Here is a 27,219-nt window from a genome sequence, read left to right as displayed (position 1 = left end):
TGTGGCTTGCTCTCTGTCTTTTGAAGCAGCCTGTGTGCACTGATCTTACAGGCATGAAACAGTCCAAATCCCACAAGGTTTGGAGAGAGTGCTTTAGCCTGCACCCAAGGAGCAAAAGCAACAGCACTTCTCTATTAATAATTCAGCGCGGGCGGCTCTGTGCTGCTGAAAAGCGAGAGCAGGTTAGCATGGTGAAAGGAACAGCAAGGGGGGCAAGTGGATCACACATGAAAAATGTGCACGAACATCAAATAACTTGGAATTGTTTATGCTCAAAAAAAGCGATCTTAAAAATATTCTGGATTAAAGTCAGCATAAAATGGCATTCACAACCAATTTAACTTCTGTAACATGAATTGCCAAGTGAAACCGGATATTTAATGAGGGGGAAAAAGGGAAACAAATCTCAGATTATAAAATTATGGAAATGTGTGGAAAAAGTTCTACTTGCAAACTCGGTTCCACACAAGGAGGGATGCTTTGACTTCTTTAGAATTTTATTTTGTTGGGGCTGGTAACCAATATCAAAATCTTGTTTGCTGAACTTCTATTAATAACATTTGTTCTGTTCACTTTTAATTGTATGAGTTTTCCTAAACATATTAGCCGAGTGTTTTTGAATTTTTAATGGAGGTGATCTGTTTGTGGCACTGCTGAGGTTGTATGGAAGCCCAGTGACCTTCAGCTCATCTGCATTTTATGGTCTTTTGTTTCTCATTTTCCTCTTGACAATACCCCGTAGATTATCTATGGTTCAGGTCTGGTGAGCTTGCTGGCCAGTCAAGCACACACAAACTTTTGGTGCTTTTGGCAGTGTGGGCGGGTGCCAAATCCTGCTGGAAAATGAAATCAGCATCTACAAAACGTTGGTCAGCAGAAGGAAACATGAAGAGCTCCAAAATGTCTTGAAAAATGGGTGCAGTGACTTTGGTTTTCAAAAAAACACAATGGACCAACACCAGCAGATGACATTGCACCCCAAATCATCACAGACTGTGTAAACTTAACACTGGACTTCAAGCATCTTGGGCAATGAGCTTCTCCACCCTTCCTCCTGACTATAGGACCTTGGTTTCCAAATGAAATACAAAACTTGCTGTCATCTGAAAAGAGGACTTTGGACCACTTGGCAACAGTCCAGTTCTTCTTCTCCTTAGCCCGGGTAAGACACCCCTGATGTTATCTGTGGTTCAGGAGTGGCTTAACAAGAGGAATGCGACAATAGTAGCCAGTTGTGTGGTGGCTCTTGATGCCTTGACCCCAGCCTCAGTCCATTTCTTGCGAAATTCAGTCAAATTCTTGAATCAGTTTTGCTTGACAATCCTCATTAGGCTGCAGTTCTCTCGGTTGGTTGTGCATCTTTTTCTTCCAAACTTTTTCCTTCCACTCAACTTTCTGTTAACATGCTTGGATACAGCACTCTGTGAACAGCCAGCTTCTTTAGCAATGAATGTTTGTGGCTTACCATCCTTTTGAAGGGTGTCAATGATTGTCTTCTGGACAACTGTCAGATCAGCAGTCTTCCCCATTATTGTGTAGCCTAGTGAACCAAACTGAGAGACCATTTTGAGTCTCAGGAAACCTTTGCAAATGTTTTGAGTTGAATAGCTGACTGACATAATTCACCATATTCTAATTTTTGTGGATAGGTGGGTTTTTGTTAAATGTGAGCCATCATTACAATTTAAAGACCCAAAGACATACACTACTTCAGTCCGTGTGCATTTAATTTATTTAATACACAAGTTTCACAATTTGAGTTGAATTACTGAAATAAATTAACTTTTCTATGACATTCTAATTTATTGAGATGCACTTGGAATGTAATTTGACATTACATATATGCATGTCTTTAAAGGAGGGGAGAAGTGCAAATGTTATGCAATGCAAATGTTAAAAATACTCATGCCGTATGCGTGGTTCGTTAACTTAAAAAGTTAGTTGAGTAAATTATGTTATTTTTGTTTTCTTTGCGCAAAAAAATTAATAAATAAAATTTTTCCCCTGAAATGTACGATCACACTGGTGTGATTAAAACTTTCAGTTTGTCATGTAATCAACTGCTTGAATTTTGCGCTTTTGCTGGCGCTTGTCATATTTTCACAAATATTCAGTGTTTTCAACCATATAATGCTTATTTTAGGTTTCAGACATTTAAATACACAAGCAAAAGCATACATTTATTGTTTGTAAAATAAATGCTGATGTCTATAGAAACGTCAATAATGATCCTTACAAATATAATCTGACTACATGTTTTTATTGATATCAGATACAGATTGTGTAGGTAACTATAAAGTTTACTCTGCTCTTTTCCCCGTTTACCGGAGACCTACTTTAGTGTGTTTCGGGAGGAGAGGATGAATTTATGTGTTGTAAATCCCACACCTTGGATTCAGTGTGGCACCCATCACCCGGTATAGATCAACTAACACGGTCAATATAAAAGTGTATAAACTACCAAATATATTTCCTTGCACATATTTTAGAATCAGAATAGCAGATATTTCATAATATAGTGAGCATGTTTGTGAATATTTTGAATAAAACAGGAAAAACTACATAAAAGTGATCCATGTGTCATACAGATCTATTCCAGATGTGTTGTTTCACATGACAAGCATGACACGTCGCCATGGAAACAATAAGGTGGTACATTCTTAAATAAGGGTCAACTAAAAAAGCTCAAACCAGGGGCTCAGCTAGAATATTTTAAACTCACATGCGAAAGGTTTATTTTGTGTTCCGAAGATGAACGGTCTTACAGGTTTGGAATGACATAAGGGTGAGTAATTAATGACACAATTTTCATTTTGGGGTGAACTAACCCTTTATATCAGTCTAATAACTAACTGCTTATTCATATGTGTACTCAAATATATATATATATATATATATATATATATATATATATATATATGTATATGTATATATATATATATATATATATATATATATATTATAATAATAATAATAATAATAATAATAATAATAATATGGATTATTATTGTTCACCATATTTTTAGGACCAAATTTTATTTTGGGGGTTGATTCTGTGCAGTTACAAAAACAAAATCCTGTAAGAAACAATGTTACTGTATGTAGCTTTAAATTTTTTGTTCAACACTTCAAGTGTTAAGCCTGGTTTCACCCAAGTTTTTTTTTTTTTTTTTTTGATGAGGTTTGCATTACTTGCACGGTCACCTTTGACTTCCAGAGTTGTGGTTTAAAACACAATTAATATTCAGTATTATTGAACTGAAATTAATCAATATTGAACTGACTTGAGCTGAATAATGACACTATTGTCTTTTACAGCTGAACTGAACTCAATTCATAATCGATGAACTTTGCAACACTGATAGTTATTGAACTGAATTTATATTTACATTTAAGCATTTAGCAGACATATTTATAAAAAGTGACTTAAAAAAAGAGGAAAAGCTATTTCTGAAATGGCCAAAAATATTCATAATACATGAATGTACTCATAGTACACTGCATGTTGTCATGTAGTACATTAAATAATATATCACTTTAAATAATAATAATAATAACTTTAATTTAGGGATGAAACAGAGTTGAAAAACTACACTATTGTTTTACAGCTGAAATTAAATTAGTTTAATAATTTATTCATTTTTCAACATTGTGTTAATAATGTGAAATAATGCTTTGAAACAAAATGCACTGTATGAAGTGCCAAAAAATCAACAACAGTTCCTCCCCAAGCCCAGTCATCAATCAAAGCTCAGATTTCTAAACATTAAGTACAGTGATACTGGTGAAATGTGTAATTTATAAAAATCATTCTCAGGTATCTTAAGTATTATGTGAGGTCTTACACACTAAAATACTTCATATTGTTGCTCAAAACTGTGGTGTGGAGTATCATCGGATGCAAAGCACTTACACTGTGAAATTTCTCATTTCACACCTCGCTGATCTGCACAGGTTTCAAGAGAAATTCATCCAAGTGACTGATACTATTAAGCCATCATTTCAACCGAGTTTAACAGGAAACAAACCAGAGGGTGAAAAGCCTTGTTTTCAGAGCGTTTACTGTTTGCAGTACGGATCACTGCCTAAATATGTGCAAAAAGTGTATCCCTTAATCTCTGACGTCACCCACAATCATTCAAACCAATTTCAGTGCTTTGAGCTTAGAAATTATGGGTAAACCCATGTGACAAATGGTACTAGAGATGAAAAAGCATGTAAATTTGTGTGCAACTCTAAAGCAGCAGGTGAAACTTCCCGAAAACACATTAACCATCAGGACTAGACACCAGCTTCCAACCCTCTCTGTCCTCGGTGTGAGAGGCGAGCTCAAACAATCGACTGGCAGCACAAGCAATCAGCAACCATTATTTGTGAAGTTACACTCCAGTTCACATGAGCTGATAAAGGGGACTGCTATTGATTCAGAGAGAGCAATTTAAGCAACCGATGGGGCATAAAACAAACCCTTGCATTTGGAGAAGAAGCCTGCGGCCCAGGCTGACGGCGGACAGGGATTGCATGTATATGTGCTGTGTGACTTTAATGAAAAACAGAGAGTGTGTAGTGGGTATGAGGCAGACTCGTCCCCGAGGGCTTGATAAAATGCAACTCGCAACATGAAGGATGCTGCTGGAATTGTGTGCTAATAGATGAAGCGTGCTTGCAGAAGTGGTCCCGCTCCATTAGCTCCATTAATATGCATTACTGCCTGATCTTCAAGTCTATTTGATAAGGCATTGTTTTTGAGATAACAATAATGTGCTAATGTGCATTTAAGAAAGCAATTACTGCACCAAGAGGCAAGACATTTTCAAAGAAAATGTGATTAGTTGCACAAAGGTTGACACCACAATGCGAAGGTGTTCTGGATAGGTGCTAGTTTGTTCCTTATTGGTGCAAGTCAAAATAGTATTCCATTTTAAATCAACTGGATATTGTTTGACACTTGATATACAGTGGCTGTTATTAAATAATAGGATGGTCCACTCAAAAATGTAAAACCTATCATCATGTACTTATCCTTATGTTGTTCAAAACCTATATGACTGATGACTTCTGTGAAACATTAAAGCATATATGTGTAAGAATGTTACCAATGACTCCAAAAAAATAAAAATAAATAAATAAAATAGTTTCACAGAAGAAAATTAAGTGTCATGCAATCTTTCAGAACATGAGGGTAAGTAATAAATTGTAGAAGTTACTTCAGCTATATTTAAATATAGATACATTTTGCGATGATCTGACACTTGTTAATTCTTTTTTTAAAAACACAACTAATTTAATAACGCTGACAAAGGTCTTCAGCAATTCTGAAAATATTAATGTTTCATGTTGAATAATATAATGTTGAAGTGTTTTTTTTATTTTTGGCGTTTTAATTCATTTAGACAAATGTTTATGAAATGCATATATACACAATTTACTGTTTATCTGCCATTACATGAAAATAATTATATTAACTGTATTAGCCAATCCCTAATATTTAACCCTAATTATGAACAACTGTAATAGTAATATATATATATATATATATATATATATATATATATATATATATATATATATATATATATATTTTATATTTTATTTATTTTTTTCTCTGCCACTGTCGACTCTTGTTTAAAGCATAATGTGACTCTCTAGCAGCTCCCTGTTTAAACTACTTAGCGGTGGACTATATGAGCAAAATCTTTTCATACACAATAAAGTTTTATATTTGCTAAACAACACTATAACTACTTTATAGTTAGATATAAATCAGCAGGATCACCTGTATAATCGTTCTATATCAAAATATTGCCCAGCCCTAAAACCTGCTCTTGGTAAAGTATAGTATGACTAAAGGCATTACAGACGTACCAGTTTGACTTTCTGTAAAGCTGCTTTGACCTATGTGTATTGTGAAAAGCACTATACAAATAAATTTGACAGAATCTGAAATAGAAGAATTTGCAACCACTGACCTTGTTGAATTCCTCCCATGAGTTGCTCCAAGTCCAGAAGTGTGCCTTGTACTGTCTGATCCTCACTGCCAACATCTGGTTGCCACGATAATAAAAGATGGGTCTGTTGGGTATGACATGATAAGACATTCCGTTTGCCAATACTGCCCACCGTGTCTCATCCCATTTTGACAATATGCGTTCATTAAAACATCCTTTTCGAAAGGATGGTCTCTTTCTCTTTCTCAAAGCCTCCAGGTAGTGGCTTTATCAGGAGACCTTAACTTTCCTCAGAATCACTCTTTTATCCAGAGGAACACTTACAAGAAACTGTGTGCTAGCAGCAAAGTAAGAGTTGCAGACTGTATTTGTGCAGTGTCTCTGCCCTTGTTTACACCTGCTGTTAACATCAGTCCCAAGCAGACAATGATAAATAAAGAAATAGCGTCCAATGCATCTTAAAGACGCGCTGTGATACGATCACTCAAATCACCTTTGGAGGTGGACTAAGACAGAAATGGCCATAATACATTTCTAAAGTAAGGGCATCTAACCGCTTACACAACAGAGAAAATTCTGTCAAAAGACTGAGCACCCAAAATGTTTATATGTAGGGTAAATAGATCTGATCAAAAAGCAGAATGTTTGGACTGACGCCGATACAGGATGGCTGCCTCCGTGACGTGCTCTGCAGTTGTTTTGTTGTTTTTGTTAGTTTGTCCTGTCTTTAGTTATATTCCTGCAATCATTTATCTAACACACATACTTAGCGTACACTTAAATTTTTTTGTATTTTTTATTCCTTATTGTGTTTTTTGTTCTGTCGCTGTTATGTTGCACTGTGGAGCTTCTGTCACGAAAACAAATTCCTCGTCTGTGTGAACATACCTGGCAATAAAGCTCATTCTGATTCTGATTCTGAACAAATTAATCAAATGTGAATGAAAGTCACTTGCTTTGAGGTGGTTACCTGTCTAGCAGTGAGTTGTTGAAGAGGACAGACCATCAATGACGAAATGAAGGAAGAACACCAGCCACAGACAGACTTGTGCTGAAGAGATCCATAACACTGCCCAATTGATAACTCATCTGATGACAAAACACTGGTATCAGGCACAGAACGCATAGCTCTGAATGGAATAATTATTGAAAGATAACCAATGATTTAGTCAAGCTGGTAAATCTTCCGCACTATATAATACATGTGCCTTAGCCATTTTAAGGTTTTATTTTGGCTTGAATTAATTGGAATTTTATATTTTAGAATTTTATCAATAAACCAAGAGATATGCATGCAGCTAACTTGAAGAAAGACACATTCTTTTATATATAAAACCGGCATTGTAACAATAAAAAGCTGGCTGAAACAAGTGAAATATGCTTTGACTCATGAAATAACTGTCTTTTGAAATGAAAGAGTTCACTGGAACTTTAGACAAAATCCCAAAAAAAATATATATATATATTTATTTGGCTTATAGATTATGAACAAAATGTTTTCAGCACAGTTTTGATCGTGTTGATCTTAGTCTAGATCAGTGTTGGGTAAAGTTACTTTAAAAGTAATGTATAACAATATTGCGTTACTCCCTAAAAAAGTAACTAATTAAGTTACTTAGTTACTTTTTATGGAAAGTAATGCTTGACATTACTTTTGCGTTACTTTCGCGTTACTTTTTAAATATGAGCAGGGCTTAATTGTTTTTAATAAAATAACTTCTATTTATAGTACATGTAAAAGCCTTTTCACATCAAAAAGTGTAATCCATAAACGTCAGACTGAAGGAAAAGTAAATTTACATCTGTACTGTAGAATGCAGGAGAGGAGGATTCAACACTCTTTAGCAATAAAAAAAAACCTTGAAGCACAATTTTACACAAGTTTATCTAAAGTCATTTTTGCTTATTAGTATGGCTGAACTCATCACAAATTAGCAGCAAAGACATTGGTTATTTAACATGTTTAATTATTGCAGGCTTCCATCATATTCTGAGTTTGCATTTCACTGTTTTAATTCATTTTGATGAATGCTTAATATGTTTTTTGCGAGTTGGATGAATTAATGCACATTCACATTTAGTCTAGAACTTCATCATGTTCACACAGAGCACACAACGCCTCTCTGTACCTCTGTATTCCTCCCAAATACGGGGACAGGAGACTTGTCAGTCAATAAATGGGAAAAAGTAACTGGCATTACTTTTTTGAAAAAGTAACTCAGATATTTTCTTGTAAATTAAAAAGTAATGCGTTACTTTACGAGTTACTTGAAAAAAGTAATCTGTTAACGTAACCTGGGTTACTCCCAACACTGGTCTAGAAGCTCAAGATTGTTTAAGCTGCGATACATCAACCCATGCACATATACACAAAAACACACGCATGCAAAAACATCTTCTTCATGCATGACCCTTGTCAAGATGGCACAGAGCACAAGCACTGGCGAGGATGCCAGTATAGAAGAGAAGAACCACAATAACGCATTTCTTCAGTTCCCACTCTAATCTGTGCTCGCAGGTTTATTATAAACCACACTAACATCTCTGTAAATGAACCGAAAGGAGAGTTGGGACAGAGGCCGGAACTGCTGCTTTATCAGTCATCCCCAGTCCTGCTGCAAAAAAAGCTTTATTTTATTTATAAACTTTGAACTATTTTCCGATAAAATGCCATTTTTTCGCTGTCATCCTTGATCTTCCATTCTATTCTCTCCTGAGCGGCGCTTTGAGGGAGACGGCACGCTCTCAATCTGATAGCGCTATCAGCACGGAGCAGCTGGCTCTGCTGCATGCAAACACACACACACACACACACACACACACACACACACACACACACACACACACACAGAAAGTCGCCTGCTTCAGCCTCCCAGAATTCCCTTCACCACTGCCAGACAGGCAGTAGATTCCATTATCTTCACTCTCTGCCTTCACACACACAGATACATACTTATACACACAGGACAAGGAGAAATCAAAGGGAACAATTAATAAATGGTAACTAGCCTCTACCTCCAACTGCTCTTATCCAGCAACACACACAAAAAACATGGGACTGGTAAAAATGGAAATGGGAATTTTTTTATCTCCAGTTAATTTCCTCCGCCTCCTCTTATTCTAACTGTCTACGTCTCTGTGTCTTTGGCTGATGCTAGTTATCTGAGCAGACAGAGCTGCAAACCCTGTCTGATCAGTCTTTGTGTCTCTAAACTGATAAACACAACAGGAGAGACTGGGATGTGCACATCAGCTGTGATGCCATAATCAAGTTAAAAATCATTTTAAAACCCACCTTGAGGCTCCTGAGTTGAATTCTGTTATGTTTCATTTATCGGTTTACGAATGCAATGGGTCATCTTTAGGGTTACAGATTTGCTGTTGAGTTTTTTTTTTTTTTTTTTTTTTTTGTGAATTGAGAATCTCAGATTTTTTATTTGTAAATTTAATTGCATTTGTTTGTGAATATAAGTTTGATTCGATTTAATTGTAAATCTGGAATAAATATAACCACACATAAATTGGTAAAACATAAAGGGTCATCGATGCTTCCCATGACAGAAATGGCCAAGAAGATACACATATCACAAAGAGCCAGCCTGCTGCTGCAAGACAGATATTAACGTCTGAAACACCTGCTTATCCCACTCTGTACTGCTCTGGCACTGCCCAGACACCTGGCACACCACACACCTCCATCTCAGCCGCATACCCCAGCACTCCTCTCTGCTCTGCTCTCCCTTTCTGTTCTTTATCCGGCACGCCTGGCATATTCAGATACAGAAGCCCTCATTACAGCTCAATCCAACCTCAGCAAACACACAAACAGATTAGCCGCTTAAGACGTTCCCAATCCCCCTCTCCCTCGTCACTCTGCCGTGCTATCAGGGCCCCGCACACCCCTCAGATATGAGCCGGGGGCAGGCTTAGCGCGGCTCCAGCACTCCCTCCTCCACAAATCCCCCCACGCCATAGCCCCATGTCACAGCTGCCCCTAATACAGTTAAGAGTCATTTGCGGAGCACAGAGCTTCAGCGGATCTGGAAAAGAAGGATTCCTCCGGTACAGAAAATAAATAAATAAAGAGACCAGGGGTGGGAATCATTAGGAATTTCAAGAATAAATAGAAGGTGTTTGGTAACAAATTCAATCATTGGCCTGACAAAGGACACTATTTTATGTTTAAGGGCCTTTCACACTTTAGAAGGCGCTGATGGAGTTTTTGAACCAATAGAAATCTACGAGGTGAGTTTTGAGGGTGTGGAAAGATGAAATACAGTGAACTGGAAAGCACAACTGGGACTTCTACATTTAAATCGAATGGCTAAGGATCATTCTTACTGTGCCAGCAGGGATCGGTCCAGGCCACCAGGCAATGGCTGGTTCCCTCATGCCGCCTTCAAATGTAGTCTCCTTCCCACAGAGGAATGGTCCATTGCTGCCACCTGAGGATGAAAAAACAGAGAAGAGAATCTCAAACTCAAAGCCTCATCTGTGAAATACAGTGATGGCAATGCATCTCTAAAAAAATAATCTTTACAAAAGACACTCTTGACACACAGACGCACACACACACACAAAAAAAAAACTGAATAGGTGTATTGGGAGAGTAAATGAAGATAAATTGAGATAGCAGAAGAAAGAATAAAGTGCAAAGGATGCAAGTTTGATTTAGGCTTGTGTTTAGTGGTGGTTCATTAAACGCCACAGAAAACAAATAAGAATGAGCTTTTTCTAAATATTTATTAGGAATAAATTAAAAACCGTTCCGGGGAGAGTAACTAACTAAAACTAATAACACATTTAAAGATACACTGTGTAACTGTGAAAAAATAAATGAATAAATAAAAAACCCTGGTTGTACTTCGGTTCTGTTCCTACAATAATAAGTTAGGTTTGAGGCATCGGTGTATATACAAATACACCTATTCAGAGAGGATAGCAAACACAAGTGTATGTATGCATTTTCATGCAAAATCTATCCTGAAAGCTCGAAAATCTAAATGATTATTATAGGTTTATCAAAGTATATTTGAGTAAAGTCATGGTTTGGAGGATTTTTTGGCAAGCCCTCATTATTAATAACATTTTGTAATTTTTTTAATAAAAAAAAAAAGTTACACAGCATAGCTTTAACTTAATTGAATTTATCCGTAACATAAAAGTAGCGCAGTGTAGCTCAGAGCAACCCTTCATCCCTAAAATCGAAATAATAATATAGATATAATAACAACATTAATATATTGTTACATATTAAACTGTTTTATTTATCCATTTTAAACTTGCAATTTATGCAACAGGCAGAGTGATAAATATATATATATATATATATATATATACGAAGATCTATATTTATAAACAGATGGAAAAAAACTTTCAAATTAAGCTCAAATTAATTATATTAATTTTTTTAATGTAATTTCAGCACCATCAAGGAATTGCAATAAATAATTTATTGCAATTCTCCTATTTAATAATAATAAAAAAGAGTGTCATAAATGTCCCAAAAATGGCATAAGCCCTCTATGGTGTTTTAATTTTTAAGGTGGAATAGTGTGAATGGATTCCCTCTTTGAAGCGGTCCAGACATCACTGCTGCCCAATTATCTGATGTAAAGAACACCAGTGTGTTGTTGTGGATTCCCAGACTGACCAGGCGAGCCAGAATCTGACCGATGCCGTCATCCAGTTCCATCATTGCATCACCATTACTACAAGACAAATCACACACTGTCTTACCACCTTAATCACAGCAATCAAAGCACTAAAATGACCCCAGATAACCTATTCAGTTGCTCTAACCCAGACAGCATAACAAATTCTGTCAAATTATCCCACATTTGAAACTGTTCCTGTGACTGATGGATGTGATATATGGAGGAAGACAGATGCCTCAGATAGATGTGTGCTGGTAATAAAACTTTAAGATGTGGCATGTCAGGCTGAATCCCTGCACTGCCAGCACCTGGCTAATACCCCTCAGCCTTGATCCATTCCTCTGTCAACACAAACCTCATTTAGCATTCTGAAGAAACGTATGCTTAGTGAAGCCCCAGTATTCCAAAGCACTGGGAGGAATACTAAACAGTTGCAGACAAGACTTCCAATGAAGCCTCTAGCCTTTATTCTTGCCTCATAGCAGAAAAAAATCCCATCTCATTAACCAATATGCAATACAAAACTGGAACACACAATGATGTTGGTTAAAACAATAAATATGTATATGGCTGTAGAGTAAAAAATGGCAGATTTGACAAAATCAATGTTTTTTTTTTTTTTGACTATTTGACTTTTCATAAAGTGTTTTCAGACCAATGGAAGTAATACATGCAAATTACACTAAGTGTTCATTTCATTGTATTTAATCTATTTTATCTTAATTAGATTTCAAATAAAATATATTCCTTTAAAGGTCATTTCCTGAACATGTTTTTTATTTTTTTTGCACTGAGCTGGAAATCTCCACTTCAATACACCAATATTTTATAGTTTAATTCCTATCTATATTCTGAATGTTTTTTTTAAAGAATTTGTCTAATTTCATACAAATATTATCCTTAAAAACATGGTGATTTTTAAAACAATAATTTCTTTTGACATTATTTTCATTATGTATGGACTGATAATATGACATCCATTCTGCTAAAAAAAACCCTAGCTTTATCCAATGTTCATATTTCTGTTCTAGAAATTAGTGTATATTTATTTAAATAATGCCAATCAAAATAATTAGTTTAAATATTAGTTACATTTCTACCTTATTCACCTGTGGTGCATTGCCTTAAAGCATTCTAGCATCTACTTTTTTTTTTATACATGAAATTACACAATAAAAATGTTCATGTACATTATACAACAGTTGGTTCCAGTCCTCAAATTTATTTGGCTAAGCAAATGATGAAATTCAGCACTTTTTGAATCACTCCACTTGAAAATCATTCTGTGTTGTGACGAGCTCTGCATTAGTGGTGTGATGTTTAATATTTGCAATATTTGGAGAAACAGCACTTATATGATATTAAGTAGAAAATATGGATAATGATGTTCAGTACTTTTGAAATCTGGTGTAGAAAGAATAAACCTCTATGAATTACAATGCATATCTCTATGAAAAACATGGCAATATGTTATCTGCTCCCAATATACAGGCCTATACAGTATGTTGGCTAATCAGAAAGACTCCAATATTTAAATTAAATAATATGAATATTATATATTAATAATAATATTGCACAATACCAACATAGTTGCTGACTGAACATGGCCATTACTTGATGTAGGTAAGTGGCAGATGTTTAAAAATATGATATTATTTAAAATTCTGGCAACCAGAGAAAGGATTTTTTTAATACAGTATATATTACTGTAGGTGGTTATTCTGTGGATTACTGGCATACTGTATTTCTATAAGGTTACTGATGTTGTTAGGTGCGTGGCTTAGTAGATAGATGTCTTCTTAAAGTAATAGACGGAGGGTGAACCAACTCCAGGGTAAGGCTAAAAGCAGCCAAATGTATTAAACATCATAAACATGTCTTTTTAGGCAAGAACCAGACATGGGTGTCATGTAGGTTCATAAAATATGTTTAATTGGACTTAATTTGTATTTAATGTTTAATAAGAACATTAGAAATTGATAATTAGGCTATAACGTTTCCTTTCCATGGTTATTCAAACAGCGAAGATTTATCGCGAGTTAAAAAAAAAACTCTCCAAAAAAAAATCTATCGTTATGATCACTAAATCTGTATACACTGTGAAATGATTCTCTTACTTTCATTGAACGTGCATCTGCGCTTTGTTGTTTATGATGAGACAATCCACGGAATCCGCCTTCAAAACTGATGAGTTTCATCGATGACTAATCTGAACACCTCTGATTAGCCATTGCATTCCTAAACTCAACAGAATTGTGTGTGATTGGTAAAAATGTGGAAAACTTCACAAATGCCTAAAATGAAATACCTTGCAACATGAGCATAATTTAATTTGATGCCACAATTGACACTATCTGTTCATTTTCACTTTGTTGGCAACAGACGTAATAGATTTAAATTGTTTGTGCAGGAGCATTTTTGTTCAATTTAGTGGCATTTGTGTCCCTAAGCCTTCCCCAGCCTTACACATGCTCCGCCTATGAACTTAGCAATATTCACATACCGCCCCCTCTGGCGCTTTCCCAGGAACCATTCTGAGGTGTAGACAGGCGCGTGGGGTGCATCTGGAGCCCAGTAGAGAAAGAAGGGTCGCTGGGCCACAGCTTGCTGAGAGATAAAGTCCAATCCTTCCTGGAGAGAGATAAAATTGAAACCAATATCATGCACATCTATTCACATCAAACTGCGCTGATCCACACAAATAAACATTAATCAAGCCAATGAACAGGAAAACTCACCTTCAAATAGATTTGGGTGAGGTTGGATTCCCGTTTTCACATTAATCTCAAACCCTTCATAATACCTGCAAAATACACAGCTCATCAATGCGACAAATGAGACCATCCCTACAAATTATTGTATCAAACACCATACGAGTTCTTGTTCCAAATGACAAGCTTCCTAACCAAGTGCTGCAGCAGGGTGTGACCACGAAGTGAATTTGAAGAAGGTAAATTGCAAGATTGTGTCTCAGAAGACACACGCGTTGTGAGAAGGTGCTGAGGCATGGAATGGTAGAGGCAACTCTCTTATGCTCCGGTTGTTCCAGGTGTCCTAACATACCGCTAACGCAACCTGCCATCTCTTGGGTGTGAGTGTGTGCATGTTTATCTGGCCATGCCATGCTGATTAAACCCACTGCTAAGCGCAAAACCAGCCCTATAACCAAAGCCGATGACCCAGAATGCATATATGACTGTTTTGGAATGAACAAATGGGCAGAAAATGAGATACTACAGTGCAGATGATATAAAAAGAGAAAAAAGTGAAAAATCACTTTGCCAAACGCACGTTCATGGGAAGCAGTACTCGATTTTTACATTTCCTGAAGAAAATTCGAGAGCCTCCCCATTCAAAATTCCACCATGTTGCTATGCGGTGTGAACCAAACCATTCGTCAAAGCCATGCTTCAGAAGTAAGTACTGAGTTCTGTGCCTAAGGTGCCTGAAGTAGAAGACAAAATGTAATGTTTCAAAAGAACATTTTTAATATGCAGCAAACAAAAATGTAATTATATATATATCAAGCAATGTATTTAGATTTAAAAATTCAACTATTTGGTATTTAAATAAGCTATATTACTGTATTGCTTTGTGTTACAAATATTTTATAATTACAGTTAATAATAAAGATTAAACATAAAATACAAATGTGACAAACTCTCTAATTTGAAATCTCATTAAACAAGCACAATATCAAGGAAAAGTTTATTAAATATAATATTAACAGAGAGTTCAATCAAGTCAAGACCTTAAAACTGGAATAAACTTGCAAAATAATAATAAAATAAACATTGTTCTGTGAACCTAGAGGATTATTTGTGGAATTAAAAATGCATTCTACTGTTGCTTCACTTTGCAGTCTGCTTCATACATCTCATGAGAGAGGCTGCAGGGAATCTCACCACTTGCCCATGATCTTGCTGACATAGTCTTTCTTTTTCAGCAGTTCTGGGAGCAGGATCTCATCCGGAGATATTCCCCCCACTATCTCCTGAGGTGTGTACGCTGTAGGAGAGAGAATCCATTATTGGAGTGCAACATAAAGTTGTAGTAGATAAAATGATAATAATGAAGGAGGACTGAGGAAAGAAGGAAATGGTTGACAATCATACCATAGCATGAGCATTGGTGGTGTAGAATCCATTTCTCACAGGAAGTCTTCCAGTAAGCAAAGCAGCCCTGGCTGTAGAGTACAGACAATTTATGAAGTAAACAAACATTTAGTAAAGACACAAAAGACCTGTACCCATAAGACAAAATGTTATTATTTTACAACATCAAGCACCACCAACTAAAAAGTTATTAGATACAGGGGTTGGACCGTTTTGGAGAAAAGAAGTCCTCCGATGCCCTCCTCCGACATCTCTGCAAGTGGAAGTTGTTTTTACAGACAACATTTAACTAGAGACTATTCAAAGTTGTATGAATCTATACGAAGAAGGTCGGAAGCTGTATTAAAGGCAATTAATTGCAAAACCTACTAATAAAATATTGGCTACTTTCCAAGTCTTCATTATCTTTTCCAACCCCTGTACAAAACTGCACAAGTTTGAATCTAATTAAAGTTCAAGATGCTCTTCCATAACACTTACTCATTTGCTGAAATTTAAATCATGTTGTATTTAAGAATTTCAGAGAGAGAGAGAGAGAGAAAGGAAAGAGACATTGGACATGAGAGAGCTGGATATTGTGATTACAAAGTTCTCCACTATCTACTTTGTGATTAATATTGTAATTAATCAAAGCTCTATAATAACGTTTCTCTACAGCGGCAGGTATGAGTGCTCCAGGCATCTTCATCTCATACATTTGAGATTAACAATTGATTAAGCCTTATTTGCTTAAAAATTTATTAGAATCTAAAAGAGGACTAATAGAAGATCTGCTCTGCATAGCAAGTTGATTCAAATTCCCAAATTATGCATAATTAGCATATTTCAGTACTGTTGATGTATTATCCATATTAGCATAATAAGCTGTCGTGTCACTATCATGCAGCCCCACACGTCTTGGGTTCTCACATGGAATTAAAATAGCTGAAGCATTTGAAGATTTTTTTATTATTATTATTTCCTCAGCAGGATATCAAAATAAAAAAAATAAAAAAAGTGAGAATTAGAAGGAAAATATTTGCAAATGCATTGTAAATTGATGTATTCAATATATCACCTCAAACAAAATGAGTATTTTATTTCTGCAGAAAAAAAATCTAAGTTCAATAATGTTTTTAAAATCAGTATAATGAATGTTTCATTTACTTTTATCAGTGTTAATGAACATGGTGTTGCATTCACATTCAAAAGAGATGGTAAAAACCTTGCAATTTAAGATCAGTTCTGGCACTTTCAACAATGTTTTGTAAGTCCATTTGCTTCTTATGTCTAGACCAGGCTTATTCAACTAGAATCGAAGCTGAACAGCCCTGTCTAGACTCTAGTCAGACATATTTATAATAGCATATTGCAACTCACACCACTTTTACAGTAGGCAGTATGCAAATTTTCTGTATGCATGAAATACCCAGAAAGCAAAAATGTGCAGTATACTGTATAAGCAAAGCACACTGCTCGGCGTACTACAACACCTAAATGAAATAATTAACCTGTCTGAATTAATAAGCAATGCATTGTAGCCTACACAGTACTATTGTTTAAAACATTTATCATTTGCATCATGCAGTAATGTGCAGTAAGCAGTATGTTAATATTCCAAACAAAGACGACATTGTGATAGAGAGATAAAGGTAAACCCAGAAGCAGCACATACAGGGGGAACACAAAGGGTTGGCAGTGTAGAAGTTTGGAAACAAGATCCCCTGAGCACCCATCAGATCCAAGTTTGGAGTTTCCTTGGAGGGCTCCCCAAATACACATCTGCAGAAAGAGAAACCGAGAAGATGTTGTGAGCATGCTTCTAATTTATGGCAAAAAAAAACAAACATATTAATCCAACTATGCCAGGTTTCAAAAGTACAAAAAAGTCCCCAAAACATTATTTTATATTAAAGGGGGGGGGGGGTGAAATGCTATTTCATGCATACTGAGTTTTTTACACTGTTAAAGAGTTGGATTCCCATGCTAAACATGGACAAAGTTTCAAAAATTAAGTTGTACGTTTGAAGGAGTATTTTTGTTCCCAAAATACTCCTTCCGGTTTGTCACAAGTTTCGGAAAGTTTTTTTCGAGTATGGCTCTGTGTGACGTTAGATGGAGCGGAATTTCCTTATATGGGTCCTAAGGCACTTCTGCCGGAAGAGCGCGCGCTCCCGTATAGCGAGGCTGAGCAGCACAGACATTTCACTGATCAGAGCGATTCACTGATCAGAGCGAGAGCGTCACGAAAAGTCACAAAAGAAGTGGGTTTTTGGTTGCCAGGGCAAGACAACCCTGCACAGATTACCAAAAAAAACAGCATTAAGGGACCAGTGGATGGAGTTTATTTTTACAGAGCATCAACGGAGTTGTGCAAGTGTTTTTGTTTGTTCCCTGCATTTCGAAGATGCTTGTTCACAAGGCCCAGTTTGACGATGAATTCGCGTATCGTTTATTTCTTAAGGATGATGCAATCCTAAGGAAAAAGGGTCACGATCGTGTGTTGGAACCGCAGGCGGTTAGTAAAACTGCTTCAAATATCTCTGCCTCCTTGTTAGTGTGTCCCCTCCCATGCCAGAGACCCGGGTTCGAGCCCCGCTCGGAGCGAGTCCTTGCTGCTGCTGCTTTCGTTCAGTTTCAGCCTCTGGATCTGATCATAAATAAACGGCTGAATCTGACTGTAAGCCATGGTTTGTTTTGGATGATGGGTTTTCCCTCACGGTAATGTCAGAGCCTTTAATATGTTTTCCAACAGCTCTGGGTAATGTCACAGCTTCCACATGCTCTCAACGCAAAAGCCTATTCGCGCTCGTGATTCTTTAGCTCCGCCCACACGCCACGCCTCCAGCCGGTCGTGTTTGTCCGGGAAAAAACGGTACAGACTATCTTTCTCTTATGAATATAATAAAACTAAAGACTTTTTGGATTTATGAAGGATACAGAACTACTCTATATGTACTCAAGATTAACAGGATATTGAGTGAAAACGAGCATTTCACCCTCCCTTTAATGCATTTAGGGTCAATTTTATCCAAAGCAACTTTGGATAAACATTGCAATAGAAATATACATTTGATCAGTTTGTACATTTCTTGAGGAGCGAACCAAAGACCCTGGTGTTGCTAGCACAATGCTCTACTGTATTTGGTATTTACAGTATCAGCATGATGATGATGTTTCAATTCATCCCTTCCAATCCATTATAAATGCTTTGATGCCTGATTGCGCTTCAAACGTGTGACATTGCTGTCATTGTGGTCTGTGCTACATCCAGCATCCGGGTGAGTAGGGTACGCTGGCGCGTTCTGGCTGCCGCTCCTCTCTCTCTCTCTCTCCACTGGGATGCAGCGTGCTTTCTTCATGTTTGTTGGGAAATAGTTTTTCTTGGTGTTGGCCTGGTTACTTTCTATCGGCTCTGTGGACTCACAGATAGGCTTATTGGGAGCTGATGCAGACGAGGCTTCAATGAACATGGCCTTACAGTACACCTCTTGCCAGCACTTATCCTTGAAGCGGAATTACTATCTGTCGGGGGACACCTACGACCGCTGTGACAGGGCTGGATTACTGCGGCCCAAGCGGTATATTCATAGGAGCACAGGACGAAGCTACATCTCTTCCTCGTCATCTTCCATCCCAGTTTTGAACTGCCAACGAAGGACTACAAGACTGTCATCCTCCGGGGTTGATCTTACTAACTTTTCTGCTCTGCCGTATGAGCGGCAGTTCTGTGCTCCTCTTGAGAATAAAATGTTAGCATATAATAATGTCCTTACAGCCAACTTGGACATCTTTGCACCCATAAAAACACGTAATGTTTCATTTTCACAGTCAGCCCCCTGGTATAATGGTGACTTGCGTATACAGAAGGCTGTGTGTCGGAAATTAGAGCGAAAATGGCGTCACTCTGGTTTAAATGTGTTCCACCAGGCATGGAAAGATTGCTTGTCAAACTACAGAGTAACCATTGAAACTGCAAGATCTGCCTATTTCTCAAACATTATTGATAATAATCAAAGCAATCCCAGGAAGCTCTTTCATACAATTAACAGTCTGCTTAAAGCAGATGGTGTCAGTTCTATGACTTTATCTGATGGGCTGTGTAATGAGTTTCTCAAATCTTTCAGTGAAAAAATTTACAATATTCGCACAAATATCCATTCCTTGCAGTCTGCAGATCTACCAGTTAATACTCCTAGGTTCTCTGGCATTCCTTTATCCAAATTTACTTTATTACAACCGGAGATGCTCTGCAACCAGGTTTCTGGTATGAAAGCTACCACTTGCATACTTGATCCCATGCCTGGTAGCCTGTTTAAATCCTGTTTTGGTCATTTATGTCCCTCAGTTCTTGCTATAATAAATGACTCTTTGTGAACAGGGGAGGTGCCAGCAGCACTTAAAACTGCTGCGGTTACTCCTGTTTTAAAAAAGCAAAACTCTGATGTGAAAAATCTGTCAAATTATCGCCCAATCTCAAATCTATCATTTCTGTCTAAAATCTTGGAGGGTGTGGTTGCAGCTCAATTAAACAAACACTTAATTGAAAATTAACTATTTGAGCAACATCAATCAGGTTTTCGAAAATTACACAGCACTGAGACTGCGTTGGTGAAAGTCGCTAATGACTTACTAATTGCCTCCAGCTCCACGTCCATTCTCATTCTCTTGGATCTCAGTTCAGCCTTCGACACTATTGACCATGCCCTACTACTTAATCGCCTCGAACATGTATTTGGCTTGTCAGAGACTGTTCTTGACTGGTTCAAGTCCTATTTCACTGACCGTAGCCAATTTGTTTTTATGGGTGGTTATAGGTCCAAGGTTGGTTCTGTTCATACGGGTGTTCCACAAGGTTCAGTCTTGGGTCCTCTACTCTTTAGTATGTACATCTTTCCACTTGGTCAATTACTACAATCTCTAAACCTTAACTATCACTTTTATGCTGATGATACACAGATTTATATCCATACTAGACCGGGTCAGCAAGTGAACGTTGGGGATCTTTCTAACTGTATTGCTGAGATAAAGATTTGGATGTCCAATAATTTTCTGTCTCTAAACGGCTCAAAAACAGAAGTCATGCTCCTTGGATCTCCACATCAACTGCGAAAGGTTGGGTCTCCTACTCTGTCTGTTGATGGCGTTGCACTGGAGTTTAAGTCCAAATTAAAGAATTTGGGTGTCATATTTGACGCCACACTGTCATTTGAGCCTTTTGTCCAGAATACAGTTAAGACATTGTTTGTATCACCTCAGAAATATAGCCAGGCTACGTCCTATGTTATCCTTTTCGGTAGCTGAGAAGTTGATTAACTCTTTTGTCTTTTCGCGCATTGACTACTGCAATGGTCTTCTAGCTGGGGTATCTAAATCATCACTGGATAAATTGCAATATCTTCAAAATTCAGCTGCTAGAGTACTATCTGGGGTCAAGACCAGGGACCATATAACTCCAGTCTTGGAGTCCCTGCACTGGCTACCTGTTAGGTACCGTATTGATTTTAAAATCCTTATGCTGGCCTATAAATCTCTGCACAATCTGGCACCTGAGTATTTGACTGATTTATTAATCCCCTACACACCACGTCGCAATCTGCGCTCCTCTCAGAGTGGTCTATTGGTTGTTCCGAAGACACGGCTTCATATGTGGGGTGACCGATCATTCTCTGTCTATGCTCCTAAGCTCTGGAATTCTCTCCCGGCCGACATCAGGGAAGCAAATTCATTAGTGACTTTTAAATCTCTTCTTAAAACATGGTTTCTGGCTTGTATATTGAGTTATATGGAGTATAACAGCATATTATAGTGTTTGTGTGTGTGTGAGATTCTTGATTGTTGGTGGTTTTCCCTGTTGGGAAGAGGTAACATTTGTTATTTTTTTACAGTTGATCACTAGGTGGGACCATTAACCCTTTAGATAGGCCTGTGCAAAAAAAAGGCTTAGTTTCTGGTTTGTATGGAGTTATATGGAGTATAATAGCAAATTATAGTGTGTGTGTGTGATAGAGAGAGAGAGAGAAAGAGAGGGTGTGAGAGAGACCTTTGTGCACTTACCTTGATGTACAGTATCTGGAAAAATCAAAATATGCACCTCATGCTCTCAGAACTACATGGAGTAAACAATAAAAAAAGAAGTGTGTTTATGCACCTGCTGAATTTCCATGGTGAAAAGTACAGATGGCCTATATGTGAAATGCTCCTCTTTTATTGATGGTAAAGCCAGTGTAAAACCTTAAAATTCTGTAAAAAAATCTACTTCGCATCAAATTTATGAACAATGTATTATGAACCAAATTTGCAATACCAACTTTAAATAAGCTGCAGCTCGCTGGAGGGGTCACGCTACATAATCATTTCTAAAACTTTGGTACAAGTCAAGCCCTTTCTCGCGTTGCTTGCTGCTCTTCTTACCATCAAATATCCAGCACAATAGCATGCAAGTGTATAAATCCATGTACTTTGCTTTTGTTTAGTCTATTCACTTGTTAAGTCAGACGTCACGTAGCAACTCTTCCGTGTCCAAACGCTCTATCAGTTACCACGAGAAAACAACAAAAGGTGCTAATATAAACTCACAATGTGATAGAATATTAGCAAAAAAGTTATAATATTAACTTTTAACTCCATACCGAAGTACCAGATAGACAGACAATGAAAATATAAATATAAAATAAAATATATAAAAATAATTTGTGTTTAGGATGCTGTGAGCACGAAGACTGTAGTGTATACCGTAAGTTTGAAAGCGTTTAACTTAAATTATCAATATGAATAAACAGTGCTCATAAACGGCTGCTGAGGCCATATTCTCAAGTGAAGCGAGTTGAGGCCTGGACCCGGAAACAGCGCTTCTTACGTCATCACTTAACAACCGAATACTTTCTCTACCATTAAAAGGCAGCAGGTGCATAAATAAACTTTTGTTTACTCCATGTAGTTCTAAGAGCTGAGGTGTACATTGTGATTTTCTGAAATACAGCAAGGTAAGTGCGCAAAGGTCTCTCTCACACACACTCTCTTTCTCTTTCTCTTTCTCACACACACACACACACACACACACACACACACACACACACACACACACACACACAGTGTTGTGCCTGAACGCGTTCATTGAACGATAGTTCATGAACTCGTTCATATTTTGGGCGAACGTGAACTGAACGTGCTGTATTACTGCCTGATGAACGTTACTGTCAACTCGTTCATCCTGGTGTCTGTGAATGGCACGCTCTCTCAGGTTAACTTCGATCAACAGGGTGCCAGATTTCTATAGAGCCTTCCGGGTGAAAACCCGGCTAAAACACACAGTAAACGGGTCTTAATATGTAGCGGAAAAACACCCAATCTGGGAACACCAGCCACCAGTGTCGCACCGCCGTCCGCCGCATGCTTGATGCGTCATCAAAAAAAAAAAAAAAAAAAGCATGGAAGGCGACAGCAGCATTTAGCATGAAGGCGTATGATCATTTAAAATAATTGTATGATGTTTATGACAAGGTCGGTGAGAATGGGAGACAAAGCATTAAACAATGGGGAAATGCTTTCCCCTCAATGCTAATGTAAACCTTGGTTGGATAAAGATTCAAAATTGGATATGAAGATGAAATCTGACGCATAGCTTCATTGTTAAAACTGATAAAATAATTGCTGTCTGTGATTCTATATGGGCTGTGGCAATAATTGTGAAAAATAATAGCTCGCAGCAACATATGGAAAAAAAGAACTATGAACTAGTTCATTTTTGGAACTGTGAACTTAGTTCAAAATTTTGTATTTTGAACTATGAACTGAACTAGTTCATTTTAAAATTTGTGAATTGAACTTTGAACTAGTTAATGTAGAAAGTGAACTTTCCCAACACTGCACACACACACACACACATACACACTCAATATAATATGCTGTTATACTCCATATAGCTTCATATACAAATCAAAAACTAAGCTTTTTTTGCACAGGCCTATCTAAATGGTTAATGGTCCCACCTAGTGATCAACTGTAAAAATAACAAATGTTATCTCTTCCCAACAGGGAAAACCACCAACAATCAAGAATCTCTCACACACACAAACACTATAATTTGCTGTTTTACTCCATATACAAGCCAGAAACTAAGCCTTTTTTTTGCACAGACCTATTTAAAGGGTTAATGGTCCCACCTAGTGATCAACTGTAAAATTAACAAATTTTACCTCTTCCCAAAAGGGAAAACCACAAACAATCAAGAATGCATGATTACATGGTGTCATGGCTTTGCAATCAAAAAATTTTGTTATAATGGAAGTCAATGGGGCAAAAACAGCCACCAACAACAAATTAGGGAGAAAAAAATCCATCTTTGACATGCCCAAGACTGTTATAAAAAGTACAAAATAAATCCAGGCACTATTACTTTTATATTGAAAATAAGTCATTTTGTGTGGGTTTTTTCCCCCCAAATCAGTGACATCATTTATGAACTTGGCAATTAAAGAGTTAAAATCTTGGATTTTTAAAAAACATTTGGTAGTTTTGATCAGGACTGAGGTTGATTAACAGATTTATGCAAAAAATGTGAAAAAATATGAATCTGATACATTTTTACAGCAGTTTAATTGAGTGGATATTTTCATCCCGAACAACTCGAAAGAGCAGTGAATTTGAACAATCCACAAGGGTTAAAACTGTGTGCACGGTATACTGTCCATGTCCAGAAATGTAAGAAAAACATCATCAAAGTAGTCCATGTGTCATCAGAAGGTCAGTGAGAATTTTTTGAAGCATCGAAAATACATTTTGGTCCAAAAATAGTCGCTTCGTTTTGGCTCCCATTCTTGTCACCCCTGATCCCACACGTCAGTTCGTGGTGGAGGTCGACGCGTCAGAGGTGGGAGTAGGAGCAGTGCTTTCACAACGCGCTTCCTCAGACGACAAAATGCATCCCTGCACATTTTTTTTCTTATCAACTATCGCCTGCCGAATGTAATTATGACATTGGTAACAGGCAGTTGTTGGCAGTTAAGTTAGCGTTGGAGGAATGGCGTCATTTGTTAGAGGGTTTGGGGGTACTCTTTCTCTTTTGGACCGATCATAAGAATCTCGAATACATTAGATCGGCTAAGAGACTCAATCCAGGCAGGCTTAGTGGGCTCTTTTTTCGGACATTTTGATTCTATTTTTTCTTGTACCGCCCGGGGTCCAAAAACATCAAACCCGACTCTTTGTCTCGTATTTTTGATCCATCCGAACACCCGTTCACTCCCGAGTGTATTTTACCTGAGAAAGTTGTCCTCTTCACTCTGGTATGTGAGGTCGAATCGAAGGTCAAGACAGCCTTAGAAGGGGTAATGCCTCTGCCTGGTTGCCCACCGAGTCGTTTGTTTGTTCTGGAGGGGTTACAGGCCGACGTTCTTTGATGGGGTCATTGCTCCAACGTGGCTTGTCATCAAGGAGTGACTCGCACTAGTTTTCTAGGTAAGCAACCATTCTTGTGGCCATTAATGGCTCACAACATTCACGATTTTGTTTTGGCCTGCTCAGTCTGTGCCACTGGTAAGACATCTAACCAACCCCCAGACGGGCTACTTTGACCACTGCCTGTCCCTTCAAGACCCTGGTCCCATATCGCTCTAGATTTTGTCATGACGGTTGTTTTAACCGTAGTGGGCCGGTTCTGGAAGGCGGCACATTTCATCCCCTTGCCCAAATTACCTTCAGCCAAGGAGACAGCGGTCACAGTCATAGATCACGTATTTCGGTTACATGGCCTCCCGATGGACGTGGTCTCTGACAGGGGTTCCCAATTCCTATTCAAATTTTGGCAAGAATTTTGTAAGCTACTGGGGGCCACGGTCAGTCTGTCCTCGGGCTATCATCCCCAGAGTAATGGTCAGTCTGAACGAGCCAATCAGGACCTTGAGAGAATTGCGATGTTTGGTTGCCAAGAATCCGTCATCCTGGAGCCACCAGCTTTCTATGGTGGAGTATGCCCACAATTCGTTACCAGTGTCATCCACGGGCCTCTCGCCATTTAAGTGTAGTTTAGGTTACCAGCCACCAATTTTTCAGAGTCTGGAATCCGAGGTCGCGGTCCCCTCCGCTCACGCATTCGTCCAGAGGTGCCGCCGTACTTGGACTAGAGCCCGTGAGACTCTACTCCAAGCAGGGGGGCGCATAAAGGCCAAGGCCGATCGCCACCCATCAAAGCCTCCCGTTTATGTCGTGGGTCAAAGAGTGTGGCTTTCTACCAAGAATATTCCTCTTCGCTCCGTGTCTAACAAGTTAGCTCCCAAATTCATTGGCCCGTTTCCTGTGACCAAGGACATTTTTCTTTTGCTTTGGCAATTCTGCGTGTGAAACATTTAAGCCAATAAAGTAGTTTTGAGTTCAGTTGACTTCATACAGTATATTTTCAGTGTCTGCATCCCATTTTTTGCAAGGTGTATGGAGTTAGAAATGTGTCTTTATTGCATGCGAGAAAATAAAAGATCTGAGAGAAAAAACAAAGTTTGAGAGAAAAAGTTATCACACTGATAGCAAAAAAACATTTCATGAGGGAAAAAATAATATTTGAGAGAAAAAGTTTTCATGCCAATAGCAAAAAATAATAATATTTGAGACAAAAAAAAGTTTTGAGAGAAAGTATTTTCTCATAGAATATAAAAAAATATACATTTGAAATTTTTAACATTATTATTAGAGAAAAAAAATCTCTCTCAAAATACTTTGAAAAAAACTCAAATATATATTTTTTGCTATCAGTGTGAAAATATTTTCTCAAAATAAAAAAAGTGTTTTTCTCGAAACGCTTTTCTTTGCTCTTGATGCAATTTCTTGCTCTTGTGTCAGGATTTTGCTTTCACTGTGAGAATTGTGTCATGGGCGGGGCCACGTTCCTATTGGCCTGTCGGGTGAGCATCGTCTTGTCTTGGGAGTCGAACTGAATCATTACACCATTGTTCGGTTCACCTGCATAGATGCCGCCTCTGCCTTATGGATAGTTAAGTTGAGCACGGACACTCCAATGTTTGGGTAAGATGATGACACACAGCTGGCTGAGCAAGTTCAGTATCACTGAAGATTAAACATTAAAAAATAGCACTCATATTCATGAATAAATGTGTATTATATTATTTGCTTGCTAATCGCTAGTAAAGCTAACCAGCCATCATGCTAGGTAAACTTGCAAACTCACCTGGTTTATACTGTTTAAATCAAATGCCAAATTAATGTTTTGATTTAGATAGTTTCACGCCTTATTTAGTGAGTAGTGAGCTAGTTTCTACCTTTGCACTTGCTAGCCTCAAAGCACCTGAAGAGTAACTGCTTGTTCATACAACCTCCCGTACAACTTTCAACTAACGTAAGTATGCATGGAAGGTGGCAACCCTACAACTAGCTAACGTTAGACAGTGATTTATAAACCGTTTGAAAGATTTAAAAGAAAAAATAATTACCATGACAGTACAGGCACAAACATATTTGTGGGTTGCTAATGTAAGAGTTAGTTCTAGACCTGCAATTTACCTTGTCTGC

The 27,219-nt window shown here is 37.6% G+C and overlaps 1 pseudogene; it reads right to left on the bottom strand.

The window, feature by feature from the left end:
* LOC128016393 (N-acetylgalactosamine-6-sulfatase-like) overlaps positions 1-19,172 on the bottom strand; it is a 34,813-nt pseudogene extending 15,641 nt beyond the window's left edge.
* Between the last annotated feature and the right edge of the window lie 8,047 nt (positions 19,173-27,219).

This window comes from Carassius gibelio, chromosome A7 (genome assembly GCF_023724105.1).
Source record: "Carassius gibelio isolate Cgi1373 ecotype wild population from Czech Republic chromosome A7, carGib1.2-hapl.c, whole genome shotgun sequence".
NCBI lineage: Eukaryota > Metazoa > Chordata > Actinopteri > Cypriniformes > Cyprinidae > Carassius > Carassius gibelio.
The sequence above is the reverse complement of the archived record's forward strand: the minus strand, read 5'-3'. Positions and strand labels throughout refer to the sequence as shown.